Source organism: Salvelinus sp. IW2-2015, linkage group LG31 (assembly GCF_002910315.2).
Source record: "Salvelinus sp. IW2-2015 linkage group LG31, ASM291031v2, whole genome shotgun sequence".
Taxonomy (NCBI): Eukaryota; Metazoa; Chordata; class Actinopteri; order Salmoniformes; family Salmonidae; genus Salvelinus; species Salvelinus sp. IW2-2015.
In genome coordinates this window covers 29,138,813-29,162,281 of record NC_036870.1, presented here as the reverse complement: position 1 = coordinate 29,162,281, position 23,469 = coordinate 29,138,813, and the positions used below count along the sequence as shown (strand labels likewise).

Below are 23,469 nucleotides of genomic sequence, written 5' to 3'. Positions count from 1 at the left end.
GATGTAGGCCACAGGGTGTTTCGAGTGGTATGAGTTGACACTTGGAAGCCGACAGACTGAGACTCTCTGTTTGACTTCATTGTGTATGTCTCTTCTTGAGTTTTGGTGACTGAACTGAAGCAGATCATCCCAATGGTTCTTTCTCTCTATCTTACTGAGCAGTTGAGCTGGGTCATCCAAGTAGAGTTAGCCATTGGACCTGGAGAGGGCGCATGATCGTCACGCTCTACACAGTAACGATCACAAGGAGTACTCGAACTAGTAAGTAGGAAATGTTGCAAATATTCACTATTTCCTCGTGTTGTGTAATCCCTTGTTTATACATCTCCACACAAACAAGAACGCGCAGGCCTCGCAGTAATATGACTTCTTTAGTTTTAAAACCAAGGACATTCAAAACTTTCTCAAAGATATTTAGGACCATTACATGGTGTGGTCTTCCTCAAAGATATTTAGGACCATTACATGGTGTGGTCTTCCTCAAAGATATTTAGGACCATTACATGGTGTGTCTTCCTCAAAGATATTTAGGACCATTACATGGTGTGGTCTTCCTCAAAAATTATTTAGGACCATTACATGGTGTGGTCTTCCCTCAAAGATATTTAGGACCATTACATGTGTGTAGGTACTTCCTCAAAGATATTTAGGACCATTACATGGTGTGGTCTTCCTCAAAGATATTTAGGACCCATTACATGGTGTGGTCTTACCCTCAAAGATATTTAGGACCCATTACATGGTGTGGTCTTCCTCAAAGATATTTAGGACCATTACATGTGTGGTTTTCCTCAAAGATATTTAGGACCATTACATGGTGTGGTCTTTCCTCAAAGATATTTAGGACCATTTTACATGGTTGTGGTCCTTCCTCAAAGATATTTAGGACCATTACATGGTGTGGTCTTCACAAAGATATTTAGGACATTACATGGTTGTGGCCTCTTCCTCAAAGATATTTAGGGACCATTACATGGTGTGGATCTTCTCAAAGATTATTAGGAACCATTACATGGTGTGGTCTTCCTCAAAGAATATGATTACATTTGGCTATCCCAGATATTTACAGGACTTACATGGGTGGTTCTTCCTCAAAAGATATTTTTAGGACCAATTACATGGTGTGGTCCTTCCTCAAAGATATTTTAGGACCATTACAGGGTGTGTCTTCCCTTCAAAGATATTTAAGGACCATTACATGGTGTGTCCCTCAAGATATTTAGGACCATTAATGTGTGTGGTCTTCCTCAAAGATATTTAGGACCATTACATAGGTGTGGTCTTCCTCAAAGATATTTAGGACATTACATGGTGTGAGTCATTCCTTCAAAGATATTTAGGCACCATTTACATGTTGTGTCTTCCTCAAAGATATTTAGGACCATTACATGGTGTGGTCTTTCCTCAAAGATATTTAGGACCATTTACATGGTGTGGTCTTCCTCAAAGTATTTTAGGACCATTACATTGGTGCTGGTCTTCCTGCAAAGATATTACGACCATTACATTGGTGTGGTCTTCATCAAAGATATGTTAGGACCATTACATGGGGTGGTCTTTCCTCAAAAGATATTTAGAACCAATTACATGGTGTGGTCTTCCTCCAAAGATTTAGGACCATATACATGGTGTGGTCTTCCTCAAAGAATATTTAGGACCATTACATGGTGCTGGTCTTTTCCTCAAAGATATTTAGACATACATGGTGTGGTCTCCTCAAAAAGATATTTGGACCATTACATGGTGTGTGCTTCCTCAAAAGATATTTAGGACATTACATGGTGTGGTTCTTCCTCAAAGTATTTTTAGGACCATCTACATGGTGGTGGTCTTCCTCAAAGATTATTTAGGACCATTACATGGTGTGGTCTTCCTCAAAGATATTTTAGGACCATTACATGGTGTGGCTTCCTCAAAAGATATTTTAGGACATTATCATGGTGTGGTCTTCCTCAAAGATATTTAGGACCATTACATGTGTTGGTCTTCCTCAAAGAATGGTTTAGGGACCATTACATGGTGTGGCTCATTCCTCAAAAGATATTTAGGCGACCATTACATGGTGTGGTCTTCCTCAAAGATATTTAGGACCATACATGTTTGTGGTCTTCTCAACACGATATTTAGGGACCCATTACATGGTGGTCTTCCCCTCAACAGATTATTAGGACCATTACATGTGTGGTCTTCCTCAAAGATATTTAGGACCAATTACATGGTGTGGTCTTACACTCAAAGATATTTAGGACCATTACATGGTGTGGTCTTCCCTCAAAGATTATTTAGGGACCATTACATGGTTGGTCTCCTCAAAGATATTAGGACCATTTACATGTGTGTGGTCTCCTCAAGATATTTAGGACCGATTACATGGTGTGTGTCTTCCTCAAAGATTATTAGACCAATTACATGGTTGTGGTTCTTCCTCAAAGATATTTAGGACCATTACAGGTTGTGGTCTTCCTCAAAGATAATTTAGGACCATTACATGGTTGTGTCCTCGCCGTCAAAGAGATTTAGGACCATTAACATGGTGTGGTCTGTCCTCAAGAAAACGATTAAGGGTTCTAATTATTAGGACCATTACATGGTGTGGTCTATCCTCAAGATATTTAGGACCATTACATGGTGTGGTCTTCCTCAAAGATATTGTAGGACCATTACATGGCGTGGTTCTTCCTCAAAGATATTAGGACCATTAACATGGGTGGTCTTTCCCAAAGATATTTCACGTGACCTATTACATGGTGCTGGTTCTTCCTCAAAGATATTTAGGACCATTACATGTGTGGTCTTCCTCAAAGATAGTTAGGACCATTAACATGTGTGGTCTTCCTCAAAGATATTTGGACCATACATGGTGTGTCTTCCTCAAAGATATTTAGGACCATTTACATGGTTGTGGTCTTCCTCAAGATATTTAGGACCATTACATGGTGTGGTCTTCCTCAAAGATATTTAGGACCATTACATGGTTGGTCTTCCTCAAGATATTTAGGACCATTACATGGTGTAGTCTTCCTCAAAAGAATTTAGGACCATTACATGTGTGGTCTTCCTCAAAGATATTTTAGGACCATTACATGGTGTGGTCTTCCTCAAAGATATTTAGACCGATTACATGGTGTGGCTTCCTCAAAGATATTTAGGACCATTACATGGTGTGGTCTTCCTCAAAGATATTTAGGACCATTACATGGTGTGGTCTTCCTCAAATATATTTAGGACCATTACATGGTGTGGTCTTCCTCAAAGATATTTAGGACCATTACCATGTGTGTCTTCCTCAAAGTATTAGACCATCACATGGTGTGCTTCCTCAAATATTATAGGACCATTACATCGCTGTGTCTTCCTCAAAATATTAGGACACATTACATGGTGGGTTCTTCCCTCAAAGATATTAGGACCCATTACATGTGTGGTCTCCTCAAATAATTTAGGACCATTAACATGTTGATTCCTCAATATGCATAATGTTGGTCTCCTCAAAGATATTTAGGACCATTACATGGTGTGTTCGTCTCAAAGATATTTAGACCATTTACATGGTGGCTTCCCAAAAGATAATTTAGGACCATTACATGGGTGGTCTTCCCTAAGATATTTAAGGGACCATTACATGGTGGGTCCTTCCTCAAAGATATTTGGACCATTACATTGGTGTGGTCTTCCTCAAATATATTTAGGACCATTACATGGTGTCGTTCTTCCTCAAAGATATTTAGGACCATTACAGGTGTGCGTCTTCCTCAAAAGATATTTAGGGGACCATTACATGGTGTGCGTCTATCCTCAAAAGATATTAGGACCATTACATGGATGTGGTCTTCCTCAAAGATATTAGGGACCATTACAGTTGGTCTCCTCAAAGATATTTAGGACCATTACATGGTGGTGTTCTTCCTCAAAGATATTTAGGACCCATTACTATGTGTGGTGCTTCCTCAAAGATATTTAGGACCATACAGGTGTGGTCTTCCTCAAATATAGTACACATTACATGGTGTGGTTTCCTCAAAGAATTAGACCATTACATGGTGTGGTCTCCTCAAGTATTAGGACCATTACATGCAAGTTTGATGTCCTTGGTTTAAAACTAAAGAAGTCATATTACTGCGAGGCCTGCGCTTGTTTGTGTGGAGATGTAAGACAAGGATACACAACACGAGAAATATGAATATGAACATTTCCTACTTACAGTTGAGCCCTTGTCTGTAAGGTAGCTAATGCCCTCCTCAGGTCCAATGGCTAACTCTACTTGGATGACCCAGCTCAACTGTCAGTAAGATAGAGAGAAAGAACCATTGGGATGATTGCCTTCAGTTCAGTCACAAATCAAGAAGAGACATACACAATGAGAGTCAAACAGAGAGTTCAGTCTGTCGGCTTCCAAGTGTCAACTCATAACCATGAAAACACCTGTGTGCTACATCATTGAGGTGTTTGTCATTGCTGGATGAAACTAAAAAACACACATTGTGTTCATTATGGCCAGCAGGGGTCACTRTGCAACCGACATTTCATTAGGGCTGCAGAGAGACAGACGGAATCATCCAAATASAACCACGATATCTAGGCTTTACTCCACTGTCTGAGAATATCACAATTGAATTGTTGAGAAAACAACTCATGCGATGCAAAATGCATCGTCATGACAGTTTTTTGCTCTTTACTGAAAGTGCTGCATCTTGAAAACTTGACTGTTGACATGCACAACTCTTTGAGATTGTATTACGAGTGGACTAATGAACAAAACACTTAAAGACATTAGTATTTAAAGATCCCTTTAATTTTATCCTCTGGGATTTCAAAAGTGCATCTTATCGATATATATGTTATATTTGAAACCCAGAACAAATAAAATAGTGGAATTCAGCCTACCCCGAGAGCACATTTAAAACACTCCTTATCGAATCTGTAGACGGGCGCCAGAATCTCCAGGAACATGAGGATGCTCTGGTCATCATTCATGTTGGCAAACTGTTTGAACGTCTGCTGGATCAGCTTCCGCAGGGTTTTGGCCTGAGAGAGAGGGGCATTACTAGAGACAGGCAGACATGGGCTGCATCCCAAATTTGTATTTATTATGGATCCCCATTAGTTCCTGCCAAGGCAGCAGCTACTCTTCCTGGGGTTTATTATGGATCCCCATTAGTTCCTGCCAAGGCAGCAGCTACTCTTCCTGGGGTCCAGCAAAATGAAGGCAGCTTATACAATTTAAAAAAACATTACAATACATTCACAGATTTCACAACACACTGTGTGCCCTCAGGCCCCAACTCCACCACTACCACATATCTACAGTACTAAATCCATGTGTATGTATAGTGCATATGTTATCGTGTGTGTGGGTGTGTACACATGTGTCTGTGCCTATGTTTGTGTTGCTTCACAGTCCCCGCTGTTCCATAAAGTGTTTTTTTTAATCTGTTTTTGAAATCAAATTTTTCTGCTTACATCAGTTACTTGATGTGGAATAGAGTTCCATGTAGTCATGGCTCTATGTAGTACTGTGCGCCTCCCATAGTCTGTTCTGGACTATGGGAGGCAGGGACTGTGAAGAGACCTCTGTGTCATGTCTTGCATGGGTGTCAGAGCTGTGTGCCAGTAGTTCAAACAGACAGCTCGGAGCATTCAACATGTCAATACCTCTCATCAATACAAGTAGTGATGAAGTCAAGCTCTCCTCCACTTTAAGCCAGGAGAGATTTACATATTAATATTACCTCTCAAATGACACCCTATTCACTGATCTGTATGAAGGGAAAAGGGTGCCATTTGGAACGCAGTCATGGTACAGTGTTTCCCCTATATTCACAGCGGTCGCCCGCCACTAATAAATTGTTGCCACAGCAGAAAGAAAAAGTCRTTTAAAAAATATATATATTTCTGCCGAGAACAGCTAGCCTGGGTCCTAAACTAGAATCCCAGCTAGCCTGGGTCCCAAACTGGAAGGCCAGCTAGCCTGGATCCTAAACTAGAAGGACAGCTAGCCTGGATCACAAACTAGAAGGCCAGCTAGCCTGGATCCCAAACTAGAAGGACAGCTAGCCTGGATCCCAAACTAGAAGGCCAGCTAGCCTGGGTCCCAAACTAGAAGGCCAGCTAGCCTGGGTCCCAAACTACAAGGACAGCTAGCCTGGATCCCAAACTAGAAGGACAGCTAGCCTGGGTCCTAAACTGGAAGGACAGCTAGCCTGGGTCCCAAACTGGAAGGACAGCTAGCCTGGATCTCAAACTAGGACAGCTAGCCTGAATCCCAAACTAGAAGGACAGCTAGCCTGGGTCCTAAACTGGAAGGACAGCTAGCCTGGTTCCTAAACTGGAAGGACAGCTAGCCTGGGTCCTAAACTGGAAGGATAGCAAGCCTGGATCCCAAACTGGAAGGACAGCTAGCCTGGATGAGAGAGGTGCGGGGGCCTGCCTTAACCGGCATCCACGTCATCGGTGCCCGAGGAACAGTGGGTTAACTGCCTTGCTCAGGGGCAGAACGGCATATTTTTACCTTGTCAGCTCGGGGATTCGATCCAGCAACCTTTCGGTTAGTTCATAGAGTCCAACCAGTGTAGAGCGCCAGTGGAGTTGTTGGCCTGATCAATGTGACCGAGTCAATAGTGACTTCATTGTCCATTACAGGGTTGCAGTGAGTTTAAACGCCATAAAAAATGCATGAGACCTCACGCTTTAATGACAGGTGACGTTGACACTATTACTACAAACTGACAGGGACATACACGAACAGGGACATACACAAACAGGGACATACACGAACAGGGACATACACGAACAGGGACATACACGAACAGGGACATACACGAACAGGGACATACACGACAGGGACATACACGAACAGGGACATACACGACAGGGACATACACGACAGGGACATACACGAACAGGGACATACACGAACAGGGACATACACGAACATACAACGTAATTAAAACTATCACTGTAAGTATGTCATCTAAATCTACTCCCTGCAGAACAACAAACATGTAACTAAATTAAATGTGAAAATATCTTTGAATGTGATTTTAAAGACAGTTGCAGTGTGCATTACCAGAGTTGATATCTGGTACACAAGCTGATGTCCATTATGAGTGTAAATCCAGATGAATGCATAGCATCTACAGCAGACCTGTAGCATTTTACACTCCACTTAATGGATGGGGGGACGGTTGGAATTAGGAGAATATCCACTATATTTTAAAAAGTATGTGGACACCCCTTCAAATTAGTGGATTCGGCTATTTCAGCCACACCCGTTGCTGACAGGTGTACAAAATCGAGCACACAGCCATGCAATCTCCATAGACAAACATTGGCAGAAGAGTATGTGGCCTTACTGAAGAGCTCAGTTACTTTCAACGTGGCAACATCATAGGATGCCACTTTTCCAACAAGTCAGTTCGTCAAATTTCTGCCCTACTAGAGCTGCCCAGGTCAACTGTAAGTGCTGTTATTGTGAAGTGAAAATGTCTAGGAGCAACAACAGCTCAGCCACGAAGTGGTAGACCACAAGCTCACAGAACGGGACCGCAGAATGCTGAAGCGCGTAGCGCGTAAAAATCGTCTGTCCTCGGTGGCCTGGGTCCCAAACTAGAAGGACAGCTAGCCTGGGCCGAGTTCCAAACTGCCTCTGTAAGCAACGTAAGCACAAGAACTGTTCGTCGGGAGCTTCATGAAATGGGTTTCCATGGCCGAGCAAACGCACACAAGCCTAAGATCACCATGTGCGATGCCAAACGTCGACTGGAGTTCGCCGCCATTGGACTGGAGCAGTGTAAACGCGTTCTCTGGGGTGATGAATCACGCTTCACCATCTGGCAGTCCGACGGATGAATCTGAGCTTGGTGGATGCCAGGAGAACGCTACCTGTCCCAATGCATAGTGCCAACTGTAAAGTTTGGTGGTGGAGGAAGAGTGATCTGTGGCTGTTTTTCATGGTTCGGGCTAGGCCCCTTAGTTCCAGTGAGGAGAAATCTTAACGCTACAGCATACAATGACATTCTAGACAATTCTGTGCTCGAGATCAGTGTGGAACTTGACTGGCCTGATTGCTATGGTGTGTGTGTGGTCCTCCACACCCCTTCCCAAAATCGCTACTGTGCCATTGTTTCCCCTTGCATTACTTGAAGTAGATCCAGAAAGTCCAGAACTTGCATAGTCCAGAACCTGAACTCAACCCCATCGATCACCTTTGGGATGAATTGGAACGCCGACTACGAGCCAGGCCTAACCGTTCAACATCAGTGCCTGACCTCACGAATGCTCTTGTGGCTGAAGGGAAGCAAGTCCCCACAGCAATGTTCCAACATCTAGTGGAAAGCCTTCCCAGAAGAGTGGAGGCTGTTATAGCAGCAAAGGGTGGACCAACATCATATTCATGCCCATGATTTTGAAATGAGATGAGCAGGTGTCCACATACTTTTGGTTATGTAGTGTAGTTTATGGCGCTTTTTTGTCTGTTCAAATACCCATCAGGATTTCTCCAGGAAAACGAGATTTAACAAGATAGAGACATTAGACCACACAAGTGCTTCATTCTAAATCACTTAAAAAAACTAAATGGCACCCTATTCCTTATATAGTGCACTACTATTGACCAGGGCCCATAGGGAATAGGGTGCACTACTATTGACCAGGGCCCATAGGGAATAGGGTGCCATTTGGGAGGCATCCATTGTTGACTCTGGCAAAATAATGAAATGCTAGTTTCCCTCTACTTTTACCACGGGAGCCTGTCCTCATTGGTCGAAATGGAAACCTTCTCCAGTGAGCCTGGGGATGCTAATTATGCAAATGTCACCTCTGTGAAATCAATCATTTATTTTATTGCCTAATAAGATTATGCTTTGAGTGTGTATATTAGCACCTCAGCCATCTGCTGAGGTAATGTACTCTGTCCAGCAGAGTGGATAGGGGCGGGAATAACCACCAGAAGATTTTTCTGTTCATCAAGAGAGGAGGGGTCTGGAGTGTGTGTGTGTTTACCTGTTTGTCTGTCTATGCATGTGTGGCTTCATGTGCGTCAATGAGAGTTTGATCTGTTAATCATGTCATTGTGATGTAGGGAAAATAAATTTGCAGGAATAAACAGTGTGAGGACGATCATGGTTTTTAAACTCCCAGAGTCAGAAGCTTCATCTTCAGTCGAATCATACAGTTTTTCGCACACACGCACACACAGACACACGCACACACGCACACGCAGACACGCAGACACGCAGACGCACACGCAGACGCAGACGCACACGCAGACACAGGCACAGGCACAGGCACAGGCACAGGCACACACACACACACACACACACACACACACACAGTTGGGGTGATGAAGGGGCATTGTGTTTCTATGCTAAAGATAACTAACAACAGAGTGGATCATCGAGGGATGGATGACGGAGGGGAGGGTGACTGAGGCCTGACAGAAGGAGGTACCCCCTCCCCAGAATGCCCCCTCCTCCCTTTGTATCATAGTGCCTCTCCTCTTTCTAAAGATTGTATATAAGAATATGTATGAATAGAGTGTAAATAGTATTTCTGCTGTAATTCCAATATATAAGTCATATTTTTTTAAATGTTTTATTATAATGTATTTGTATGTTTTATGTATATTACTGTCCTGTACTTTGTCATGTATTTCTATGTTTTATGTGGACCCCAGGAAGAGTAGCTGCTGCATATGCAGTAGCTAATGGGGATCCTAATAAACTACACTTCCCTTGCACCATTGGTGGAGGGAAAACAATAAAGTAGGTTTAGCAGTGACCTGTGGGGCTGTGGGGTCAGGCGCCACCCCCACCCCCAGGTAGAGCATCTGTCCACCCCTCTTTCTCTAACTGCCAGGCACCCACGCCCCCCACCCCTCTCAGGTCACTGGGCCCCACGATCACGCCTGCTCCATCGTGGCCCAGCAGCTATGTACACCCACACACGTGCCGTAAATCCATCACATCACACACAAACACAGCTGGGGAGCGTGGGTGCATACACACACATACACACAGACATTAGTGGATTCGGCCAATGGCAGATAGACAGACAGATGCGCAATTCCCCTTTCAGGAGTTGCTTCAACTGACTAGTCCAATAACACAAAATACACAACTGTGTACTAGGCTGTGCACTAGGTTTTTAGCTAGCCTATAAATGACAGTAAATAGCATAATTTTCCCACTGGTTTTTAGCTAGCCTATATATTACAGTAAATAGCATCATTTTCCCACTGGATTTTAGCTAGCCTATATATTACAGTAAACAGCATCATTTACCCACTGGTTTTTAGCTAGTCTATATATTACAGTAAATTGCATCATTTACCCACTGGTTTTTAGCTAGTCTATATATTACAGTAAATTGCATCATTTACCCACTGGTTTTTAGCTAGTCTATATATTACAGTAAATAGCATCATTTTCCCACTGGTTGTTCTCAGTGGATGTCAGGTGCTGTTGTCTAGTGAGATGAAAGGAGTCGACAGATGTCAGGTGCTGTTGTCTAGTGAGATGAGAGGAGTTGACAGATGAGTGGGTGTGATTCAGCTGGGGCTAAATCCCCCCCCCCCCCCCCCGTACGAGGGAGGCTAAGCCTAGAACTAGGCCAACTCTGCCTGTACAAGGCTGGAACAAAGAGCCCAGTACCATAAGACACTTCAGACGGCAGGAAATAAAATATGGAATCTTCAGTGCGTGGTACATTGGCATGAAGCTGTGGCGCTATCTCTGAGAATACATTGGAGACTGACTGGACCTTAGAGATATWTTCTCATCAATAACTCTGAAAGAATAACGAAATGTTTCTGAAGCATCATCTCACCTTGACTGAATCCAGTAAACTCTTAGGGAAGAATCTTCTTAAGCCCACGTCTTTTCTGTAAAGAAAAAAGAGCAGAGGAAAAGGAGAACATCAGTTTAGCAAGACCCAAATGAGAATGCAAAACTTTCACTTTAGCAATGAATGCAAATTGTCTACTTTCGGATGAATATCCACATAGTCCCCTGACTGAATTGGTGTAGGATGAAGTTGCCCCTAGACGCTGACCTTGGGTCAGTTTAGCATTTTCCACACTAATAGTTAAGGTTAGGATTGGAAGCTGATCCTAGATGTGTACTTAGTGGAAACTTCCCCCCGTTACAGAATTGTAACTCTCTGATACCAATCTACCAGGGAAGCAGGAGAGAAACACATCCAGTTACTCAGGGTCATTAGTGGGACATACAGTATCTAACGTGAATACTGCAGCTCAGGCCTCTGAAGTTGACATTGCCATTTTAGTCATTAGCAGACGTACTTATCTAAACTTACAGGAGCAATTAGGGATAAGTGCCTTGATCAAGAGCACATCGACAGATTTTCCACATAATCGGCTCGGGATTTCAAACCATTGACCTTTCGATTACTCCCCCAATACTCTTAGCCGCTAGGCTACCTGCTGTTATTCACAAAACATAGTGCCTTCAGAAAGTATTCACACCCCTTAACTTTTTCCACATTTTGTTATGTTAAATCCTGATATTAAATTGATGAAATATACTTTTTTGTTGTTGGCCTACACACAATACCCCATAATGTCAAAGGGGAATTATGTTTTTCAAAATTTTGACAAATTAGTTCAGGAGTAAAAATGTGCACAAGTCACATAATAAGTTGCACGGACTCCATCTATGTGCAATAATAGTTTTTAACAAGATTTTTGAATGACTACCTCATCTCTGTACCCCACACATACAATTACAGTATCTGTATGGTCCCTCAGTCGAGCAGTGAATATCAAACACATATTCAACCACAAAGACCAGGGAGCTTTTCCAATGCCTCGCATAGAAGGGCGCCTATTGGTAGATGTGTAAAAATAAAACAAGCAGACATTTGAGCATGGTGGAGTTATTAATTACACTTTGGATGGTGTATCAATACACCCAGTCACTACAAAGATACAGGCGTCCTTCCTATCTCAGTTGCTAGAGAGGAAGGACATTTCTCAGGGATTTCACCATGAGGCCAATGGTGACTTTAAAACAGTTACAGAGTTTAATGGCAGTGATAGGAGAACACTGAGGATGGATCAACAATATTGAAGTTACTCCACAATACTAACCGAAATGACAGAGTGAAAAGAAGGAAGCCAGTACAGAATAAAATCATTCCAAAACATACATCCTGTTTGCAATAAGGCTCTAAAGTAACACTGCAAAATATTGTCCTAAAAACAAATGTTATATTTTCAAGCAAAGTGGTGGCTGCATTATGTTATGGGTATGCCTGTAATCATTAAGGACTGGGGAGCTTTTCAGGATTTTTTTTTTTACGGAATGGAGCTAAGCACAGGCAAGATCCTAGAGGAAAATCTGGTTCAGTCTGCTTTCCACCGGACACTGGGGGATGAATTCACCTTTCAACAGGACAATAACCTAAAACACAAGGCCAAATATACGCTGGAGTTGCTTACCAAGACGACATTGAATGTCCCTGAGTGGCATAGTTACAGTTTTGACTTAAATCGGCATTGAAAATCTATGGCAAGACTTGAAAATGGTTGTCAAGCAATGATCAACAACCAACTTGAATAATTTTTGAAATAATAAATGGGCAAATGTTGCACAATCCAGGTGTGGAAAGCTCTTGGAGACTTACCCAGAAACACGCCAAAAGGTGATTCTAACATGCATTGAGTCAGTTGTGTGAATACTTAAGTTAATTAGATATGTCTGTATTTAATTTTAAATACATTTGCTAAAATTGATAAAAACATGTTTTCACTTTGTCATTATGGGGTTTTGTTAGTAGATTTTTGACAAATTTAGGCTATAAAACAACAAAATGTGGAATAATTCAAGGGTTATTAATACCTTCTGAATATAGCTTATCGGTCTGTGTACGGAGAAAAGGAAGGAAAAGGGAAAGGGGGATGTAAAAACAGCTAAACTTGACATTGGCTAATGACTAACCAGAGAGAGTGAGAGAAAGGGAGAGAGACAGATTTGCGGGGAAGAAGACCTGAGAGAGAGAGAGAGACAGAGAGAGAGAGACAGAGAGAGAGAGACAGAGAGAGAGAGACAGAGAGAAAGAGAGAGAGAGAGACAGAGAGACAGAGGGGCCTTGAGATGGAGTAGAGGAGAAGAAGAGTCACAGTGTAGGTTTTAAAGCCTTTAAATTCCTCCCTCCCACACAATCAATTCATCATAAGTGCTCTATGAAAAGATAGCTTGTTAAAACACGAGGCGCTCCCATGGCCATTTACGTTCCGCCGGCCAGAATCAATCAACATCATTTATAAGGCCAGGGCCAGAAAAGCTGCCAGAAAATTTATGCTGCCTTGGCATTAACATGATGAAGCTTTGCTGGTAACCCCTTGACTTATTCCATATTTTGCTGTGATACAGCCTGAATTAAAAATCGATTAAATGTATTTTTTTCTCACCCATCTATACACAATACCCCATAATAACAAAGTGAAAACATTTTAGCAAATTTATTGAAAATGAAATACAGACATTTCTAATTTACATAATTATCTACACCCCTGAGTTACATGTTAGAATCACCTTTGGCAGCGATTACAGCTGTGAGTCTTTCTAGGTATGTCTGTAAGAGCTTTGCACAACTGGATTGTACAATATTTGCACTTTATTTTTTGTATTCTTTAAGCTCTGTCAAGTTGGTTGTTGATCATTGCTAGACAGCCATGTTCAAGTCTTGCCATAGATTGTCAATCCGATTTAAGTCAAAACTAACTATGCCACTCAGGGACATTCAATGTCGTCTTGGTAAGCAACTCCAGTGTATATTTGGCCTTGTGTTTTAGGTTATTGTTCTGCTGAAAGGTACATTTATTTCCCAGTATCTGTTGGAAAGCAGACAACCAGGTTTTCCTCTAGGATCATGCCTATGCTTAGCTCTATTATTTTTATCCTAAAAACTCCCTAGTCCTTGCCGAAAACAAGGATACCCATTACATGATGCAGCCACCCCCATGCTTGAAAATATGAAGAGTAGTAATCAGTAATGTGTTGTGTTGGATTTTCCCCAAACATATCACTTTGTATTTAGGAGATAAAATTAATTTCTTTGCCATTTCTTTTTGCAGTTTTACTTTAGTGCCTTATTGCAAACAGGATGCATGTTTTAGATTTTTTTTWATTCTGTACAGGCTTCCTTCTTTTCACTCTGTCATTTAGGTTAGTATTGTGGAGTAACTACAATTTTGTTGGTCCATCCTCAGTTTTCTCCTATCACAGCTATTAAACTAACTATTTGAAATTCACCATTGGCCTCATGGTGAAATCCCTGAGCGGTTTCCTTCCTCTCCGGCAACTGAGTTAGGAAGGACACCTGTATATTTGTAGTGACCGGGTGTATTGATACACCATCCAAAGTGTAATTAATAACTTCACAATGCTCAAAGAGATATTCAATGTTATCTTTTTTTTAACCATCTACTAATAGGTGCCCTTCTTTGTGAGGCATTGGAAAACCTCCCTGGTCTTTGTGGTTGAATATGTGTTTGAAATTCGCTGCTCGACTGAGGGACCATACAGATAATTGTTTGTGTGGGGTACAGAGATGAGGTTGTCATTCAAAAATCTTGTTAAACACTATTATTGCACACACAGTGAGTCCATGCAACAGTGGTAGGCCTGATCAGCGACAACAATGAGGCAGCCTATAGGGAGGTGGTCAGAGAACTGGCAGTGTGGTTCCAGGACAACAACCTCTCCCTCAATGTGAGCAAGACAAAGAAGCTGATCGTGGCCTACAGGAAAAGTCGGGCCGAACAGACCCCAATTAACATCGACAGGGCTGTAGATGATCGAGAATTTCAAGTTCCTTGGTGTGCACATCATCAACGAACTATCATGGTCCAAACACACCAAAACAGTCGTGAAGAGGGCAAGGCAACACCTTTTCCCCCTCAGGAGACTGAAAAGATTTGTCATGGATCCCCAGATCCTCAAAAAGTTCTACAGCTGCACCATGGAGAGCATCCTGACCGGTTGCATCACAGCCTGGTATAGCAACTTCTCGGCATCCAACCGTAAGGCGCTACAGAGGGTAGTGCGTACGGCCCAGTACATCACTGGGGCCAAGCTACCTGCCATCCAGGACCTATATAATAGGCGGTGTCAGAGCAAAGCCCAAAAGATTGTCAGGGGGGGGGGGGGGGGGGGCTGTTTTCTCTGCTACCGCACATCAAGCAATACCGGAGCGCCAAGTCTAGGACCGAAGGTTCCTTTACAGCTTCTAACCCCAAGCCAAAAGTCTGCTGAACAATTGAACAAATGGCCACCGCACTATTTACATTGACCCCCCCCTCATTTGTTTTTACACTGCTGCGACTCGCTGTTTATTATCTATGCATAGCCACTTCACCCTACCTACATGTACAAATTACCTCAACTAACCTGTACCGCCGCACACTGACCCAGTACCGGTACCACTTTGACATTATGGAGTATGGTGTGTAGGCCAGTGACACTAAATCTCAATTTAATCCATTTTAAATTCAGGCTGTAACAAGAAAATGTGGAAAAAGTCAAGGTGTGTGAATACTTTCTCAGGCACTGTAGGTGTATTTGAGGATCTGTATGCCACAACAAGAGTGACAAGGAGTTGGCATGATGGCACAAACAGATTGGCACTTAGGAATGTACAGTGGGGAGAACAAGTATTTGATACACTGCGATTTTGCAGGTTTTCCTACTTACAAAGCATGTAGAGGTCTGTAATTTTTTCATAGGTACACTTCAACTGTGAGAGACGGAATCTAAAACAAAAATAAGAAAATCACATTGTATGATTTTTAAGTAATTAATTTGCATTTTATTGCATGACATAAGTATTTGATCACCTACCAACCAGTAAGAATTCCGGCTTCACAGACCTGTTAGTTTTTCTTTAAGAAGCCTCCTGTCTCCACTCATTACCTGTATTAACTGCACCTGTTTGAACTCGTTACCTGTATAAAAGACACCTGTCCACACACTCAATCAAACAGACTCAACCTCTCCACAATGGCCAAGACCAGAGAGCTGTGTAAGGACATCAGGGATAAAATTGTAGACCTGCACAAAGCTGGGATGGGCTACAGGACAATAGGCAAGCAGCTTGGTGAGAAGGCACAACTGTTGGCGCAATTATTAGAAAATGGAAGAATTGTCAAGATGACGGTCAATCACCCTCGGTCTGGTGCTCCATGCAAGATCTCACCTCGTGGGCATCAATGATCATGAGGAAGGTGAGGGATCAGCCCAGAACTACACGGCAGGACCTGGTCAATGACCTAAGAGAGCTGGGACCACAGTCTCAAGAAAACCATTAGTAACACACTACGCCGTCATGGATTAAAATCCTGCAGTGCACGCAAGGTCCCCCTGCTCAAGCCAGCGCATGTCCAGGCCCGTCTGAGTTTGCCAATGACCATCTGGAATAGGAGAAGGTCATGTGGTCTGATGAGACAAAAATAGAGCTTTTTGGTCTAAACTCCACTCGCGTGTTTGGAGGAAGAAGAAGGATGAGTACAACCCCAAGAACACCATCCCAACCGTGAAGCATGGAGGTGGAAACATCATTCTTTGGGGATGCTTTTCTGACTGCAGACTGCACGTATTGAGGGGAGGATGGATGGGCCATGTGTCGCGAGATCTTGGCCAACAACCTCTTCCCTCAGTAAGAGCATTGATGATGGGTCGTGGCTGGTCTTCCAGCAGACAACGACCCGAAACACACAGCCAGGGCAACTAAGGGGTGGCTCCGTAAGAAGCATCTCAAGGTCCTGCAGGTGCCTAGCCAGTCTCCAGACCTGAACCCAATAGAAAATCTTTGGAGGGAGCTGAAAGTCCGTATTGCCCAGCGACAGCCCCGAAACCTGAAGGATCTGGAGAAGGTCTGTATGGAGGAGTGGGCCAAAATCTGCTGCAGTGTGTGCAAACCTGGTCAAGAACTACAGGAAACGTATGATCTCTGTAATTGCAAACAAAGGTTTCTGTACAAATATTAAGTTTCTGCTTTTCTGTTAATGTATCAAATACTTATGACATGCAATAAAATGCAAAATAATTACTTAAAAATCATACAATCATACAATGATTTTCTGGATTTTTGTTTTAGATTCCGTCTCTTACAGTTGAAGAGTACCTATGATAAAAATGACAGACCTCTACATGCTTTGTAAGTAGGAAAACCTGCAAAATCGGCAGTGTATCAAATACTTGTTCTCCCCACTGTATGTAGTATAATGACGAAAGGACGTAGGAAGTAGCCTAGCTATGTTAAATCAAGAGGAAACCTGTTCTGTAGTTTCTAGCAGTGCTGAAACACAACATTATGATTTCCCCCATGCTCAGTATTAATCCCAGGCCCTACAGTAATCCAAGTTTCCCACCAGGTTGTTCAACCTCCCTCCTCTCCTTCCCCTTTCTCTCCCTCCATGTCTGTCACTTTGTTAGCCATCAGTCACCCAGATTGGAAGTACTCTCTGATTGGAGTGTTCCTGCTACCCTTTCTTTCTCTCTCTCTCCCTCCCTTCCCACATCCACCCTTATCTCCTCCTCTCCTCCCCTTCTCTCCTCTCTGTTCCTCTCCTCCTCCTCCTCCTCTGCTCCCTTCTCTCCTCCTCTCTCCTGTATATCCCCCACTCTTCTCTTTTCCTCCTTCTCTCCTCATCCTCTCGCTCCCGTACATCCCCCTCTCTCCCCTTCCTTTCCTCCCCCCTCAGTGCTGAGCTCTGTGTATGTGGGTAAGTGGATTGATTGACCTGTAACTAATGCTAGCCAACACAATGAGCCCCAGTGTCTGCATATCTTGTTAGGCATGTTTCTCAGCTAGCAGTGCCCTGCCTTACAACCTGCCTGCAGGCCCAGTGGAATTAATAAATCCCTTAACTTTGCATATCCTTGGAGCCAGCCAAGTAGGGCATTGGTTACGTCCCAAATGGCACCCTTTATAGTGTACTACGTTTGACCAGGGTCCATAGGGCTTCATAGTGCACTATGTAGGGAATCGTGTGCCATTTTGGGATGCAGCCATACATTTTCCCTGCATAAGGAAGGAGGTGTGAGAGAGATTCTTCCCTCTGAAAGGAGGCAGAACACAATGTGAGGTCTTGGTCTCTCTCCCCCTCTCCTATTCATCCATCAGGCGTGAGATGTAAAAAAAAAAGTGACCTCCATTGTTTCAATCAATATAGAGAAAAGAGAGAGGGATGTTAGTGATTAGCAGGCCTAGTTAGAGACTAAAGGCCTGAGCATATGACAAAAGGACTAATTGGAATGCATTGTTAGAAACGGGCATGATTAAGGTGACCTCTCAAACTTGATCAAATAGCATAGCTCAGACAAGCATGTTGGCCCGCAGACCTAAGACCCTGGAGGAGGTTTCAAAAACGTATGGCCACGGCTCTTTTTACCCATGTCAGGGGTTCTCAAACCTCTCCTCGGGGACTCCCAGAAGGTCCATGTATTTCAACTGTTCCACAGCTTGCACACCTGATTCAGATTGTCAACTAGTCATCAAGCCCTTGCCTAGTTGAATCAGGTGAGTTAGTTCAGGGCTACAACAACATTGTGAAACGACTGGTGGTCCCCAGGAGAGGTTTGAGAACCACTGACCTATGTGATCTTTATGAAGAATGGTTATCATATAACCCGTTAACACACTGGGTTGACCTATGTGATCTTTATGAAGGATGGATATCATATAACCCGTTAACACACTAGGCAAGGCTGCTGCTACCATTGGTACTGATCTCACTGTACTAGCTAAAAATAGTCCACTTCAAGATGATTTTGTGTATTGAGGTTATAGGATATCTCAGGACATTATATGTAAATTATACTTAAATAAATGCATTATATCCCCTTTATAGGAATTCCTCTAGTTGTTTCTGGGTAAAGATCAACAAAGACCTACAATATTGACTGAATAGTTGATTCTTACAGTGAGCAGAGAAACCTAAGCTATTAACAGATGACAATCAAGCCAAAGGGGACTTACTCTAATAGTTCATAGTTAGATTTCTTGTCCAGGGCATTTCCTCGCATCTCCCGGAAGAATCTCCTGTAAGGGAAACATGTCTTGGTGGAGTGGGGGGGGGGGGGTCAATGAGAACTGTAAAACATGGAGACTAGCTAGCGCTCATGAGAGAAAGAACATTTGACCAATCTTGGATAACTGTAAACTGACCTGATTTCAAGGCATCCCAACTTAAGTGCAATGTCTTGCTCAACCTGATCCGCTATCTCCACCATGTAGTCATTTTTCACCTGAAAACAGAACGAAGACACGTTTTCATGTTATTGCCCATTGGCGCTAGTATTTGTTTTTTTCTGTGCATATGACCTACACATTTTGATTTGATTTTGATTTGGTTTTGGTTTTAGAATGGGAGTCTAGAATACTGCAACCACATCCAATGAACAGGTGGCTTTAACGCAGAAGTGCTTGACTTTCTGTATTGAAAACTAAAGACTAGCTGGTAACCTGGGCCCAGATTCACAAAACTTCAGACGCAAACAGTTATGAAACTTCTTATAAGAACCAAAAAAATAAGTTCACAAGATAGTTTTGTCAGTGCGATTCCTTAACAATATATTAAGATTTCATGATTTTCCTCCAAACTTCTCAAATATCTTCTAACAAACTTTTTTAGCTAGCTATCTAGCTAGCAATGGCAATCATGTTAGCATATTTCATACTGAATTACTGTTCTAAAACAGTTCTTTTGAGTGTCAAATAATGAATACTGAAACTTTCAGATGAAGATTGTGAGTGAATTCAACATGTTCATTGCTTTCATCAGCTTATTTTCTCACTGCCCTGAGTTTAAGACAAGAGTTTAACTATCTTGGAATTAACATCATTTCCAAGAACAAATCCAATAACTTTATTCAAGAATCTAATTCTTTCTTAACTTTTTGCTTAAGGAGAAACATAAGAAATAACGCAATAACATTTCCAATAACCTTTTAGAGGAATAGCAACTTTGCTTAACTTTCTATAGTTAAGGAACCAATTTCAGTTGAGAAGAAATGTTTCTTAAGAAGGTTTTGTGAATCTGGGCCCTGGTGTTTCTGTGTGAGGGAGTATGGGGGCTTTACACAGGGCAGAGCAAGCAGATGTCACACATGAACACTGACTTCTAGAATGAGGGTTAGAGCACACTGACTTCTAGAATGAAGGGTAGAACACAACTGACTTCTAGAATGAAGGGTAGAACACACTGACTTCTAGAATGAAGGGTAGAACACACTGACTTCTAGAATGAAGGGTAGAACACACTGACTTCTAGAATCTGTAGAGGGTAGAACACACTGACTTCTAGAATGAAGGGTAGAACACACTGACTTCTAGAATGAAGGGTAGAACACACTGACTTCTAGAATGAGGGTAGAACACACTGACTTCTAGAATGAGGGTAGACACACTGACTTCTAAAATGAAGGGTAGACACACTGACTTCTAGAATGAAGATAGAACACACTGACTTCTAGAATGAAGGGTAGAACACACTGACTTCTAGAATGAGGTTAGAAACACACTGACTTCTAGAATGAAGGGTAGAACACACTGACTTCTAGAATGAGGGTTAGAACACACTGACTTCTAGAATGAGGGGTAGAACACACTGACTTCTAGAATGAGGGTTAGAACACACTGACGTCTAGAATGAGGGGTAGGACACAGGGTACAAAGGCATTGAGGGGGACCTTACTGCTATACAGCTCTTCAACAAACACTCCATCCATCCCTCCAGAGAGAGAGAGACAGAAAGACACAGACAGAGTGAGAGAGACAGACAGTGGCAGAGACATTAAATCTTATCACCCATAATAACAGCCCATAAGAACCTGACGGTGATATTGGTTGACAAAGGCTGGGTGGGTGCACCTGCAGTAATAGCAACACAACACTGGCAGACTGACACAGAGCGAGACATTTCCTGAGACAGATGAATGTTTGCTTCTGAATGATAGCGAGCACTGTTTCATGGGCTATTATGTCCTCTCTGAATGTCCCATTTGTCATGTTGAGCTCCAGCTCTTTGTATTCTAACACCAATAGAGACATTGATTCTGCCACCGTAGATCATGGAAACAGAACCTGCTTCCTGAAAGTGTTGTTCCATACCAGACTGAATTCAGGACAGAAGCTCTTTTCATGCTCCATGATTATCCCTTCAAACACTGACCTTTCACCTTCCATCAGTACCATTTTCCTCTCAGCTGGCACTCAGCAAAACCATGAGAGTAAAAAGAGGAGACCAGCACACTGCTCTTGCTAGTATCACTGCTCTCAATAAGCTCTGATGAAGGCCGCGATGCCGATACATAAAGCTTAATAAAGAGCAGTGTGCGGGTTTCCTCTTTTTACTCTCATGTTATTCAACTGTTACCATGCACCTGAAACAAAGATAGCTCAGATGTGCAAGTGCCTTTTGAATTTTAAAACCACAAGAGTAAAACTCACAAGTGAGCCCAAATGTTTTCCGCTGCTGTAAAAATGGCCTCTCTTCTCCCCCATCTGGATGGGAGGGAGTGTCTCTTCCCTAGAGCGCCAGACACCAGGCAGAGTCCCCCTAGGCCCACTAACCCAGTTCACCTATCTGCCTCGCGGGTGGCTACACACCGTGTGTTACGCCCTAATACCTCCCCCCTACTGCACGCATACACTCCCACACACACACACACACATACACACACAGTAAAAGGCTTGGATCCCTCAGACACAGACACACAGACACAGACACACAGACACAGACAGACACAGACAGAACAGAAGACAGAACCACAGACAGACACACACACACACCACACACACAACACACACACACACACACACACACACCCACTTTGCACACATGGCTGCACAAACACATACACACACACACTGTTAGAAGTGCTATATGCCTCCACCAGCGTTACAGTGTGGTTGAATAAATAGCGTGGTCAATGGCCTGTTGAAACCAGGCTGTCTCTCTGTTAATCAACTCCCATGGATAATGTTTTGGGGTGTGGGGTTTTAGGGCTGCCAGAGTTCATCAATTAACTCGTTAGCTTTTTGTAATTTTAGTGCACTTGTTTTTTTTTACAAGCTATTAATCGCATTGTCTGAAAGCATTCACAATAAACTGAAAACATCCCAAATATATAATCCATACAGCTAAAACAACAATGGATGTCAAAGTTGACATTGAGGTTAAGAAAGTGTGCTTTACTAATTCACATGATTTCACGAAGGTTATTTTCAACAAAATCAAGACATCAATATTCTTGTAATGCTTTTTGTATAAAGAATCTTAAATTACAGCTCAAATGAAAGTAATTTCTGAATTTGCATTTAATCACAGGAAATCCTGTGATTAACTTGATTACATTATTTTTTGTTTGTCTCACCTGCTGTAGAAGTAGTTGAGTGTGGGTTTGTCTCCCTGAAGTGGTGCAGGAATCCCTTTGGAAGGTAGCGAATACGCAGCTCATATCTGGAGAGGAGGAATATGTCACTGTTTAGACAAAACCACAGAAGCATGTAACACAGAAGGGACCAGGGGTTTTGTACTCTAAGCTCTTCTAGTCACAGAGCTACAGTAGACACCAGTCTTCTAGTCACAGAGTTACAGTAGACACCAGTCTTCTAGTCGCAGAGCTACAGTAGACACCAGTCTTCTAGTCACAGAGTTACACGTAGACACCAGTCTTCTAGTCACAGAGTTACAGTAGACACCAGTCTTCTAGTCAGAACTACAGTAGACACCAGTCTTTCTAGTCAAGAACTACAGTAGACACCAGTCTTCTAGTCACAGAGCTACAGTAGACACCAGTCTTCTAGTCAGAACTACAGTAGAACACCAGTCTTCTAGTCACAGAAGCTACGTAGACACCAGTCTTCTAGTCACAGAGTTACAGTAGACACCAGTCTTCTAGTCACAGAGCTACAGTAGAACACCAGTCTTCTAGTCAGAACTACAGTAGACACCAGTCTTCTAGTCAGAACTACAGTAGACACCAGTCTTCTAGTCACAGAGTACAGTAGACACCAGTCTTCTAGTCACAGAGCTACAGTAGACACCAGTCCTTCTAGTCAGAACTACAGTAGACACCAGTCTTCTAGTCAGACTACAGTAGACACCAGTCTTCTAGTCACAGAGTACAGTAGACACCAGTCTTCTAGTCACAGAGCTACAGTAGACACCAGTCTTCTTCTAGTCAACTACAGTAAGACACCAGTCTTCTAGTCAGAACTACAGTAGACACCAGTCTTCTAGTCACAGAGCTACAGTAGACACCAGTCTTCTAGTCAGAACTACAGTAGACACCGTCTTCTAGTCACAGAGCTACAGTAGACACCAGTCTTCTAGTACACAGAGTTACAGTAAGACACCAGTCTTCTAGTCCACAGAGCTACAGTAGACACCAGTCTTCTAGTCAGAACTACAGTAGACACCAGTCTTCTAGTCAGAACTTACAG

General features: G+C 42.7%; 1 pseudogene; it reads right to left on the bottom strand.

Annotated features, from left to right (window-relative positions):
- Positions 1 to 23,469, bottom strand: part of LOC111955697 (focal adhesion kinase 1-like) — a 143,949-nt pseudogene that overhangs the window by 72,058 nt on the left and 48,422 nt on the right.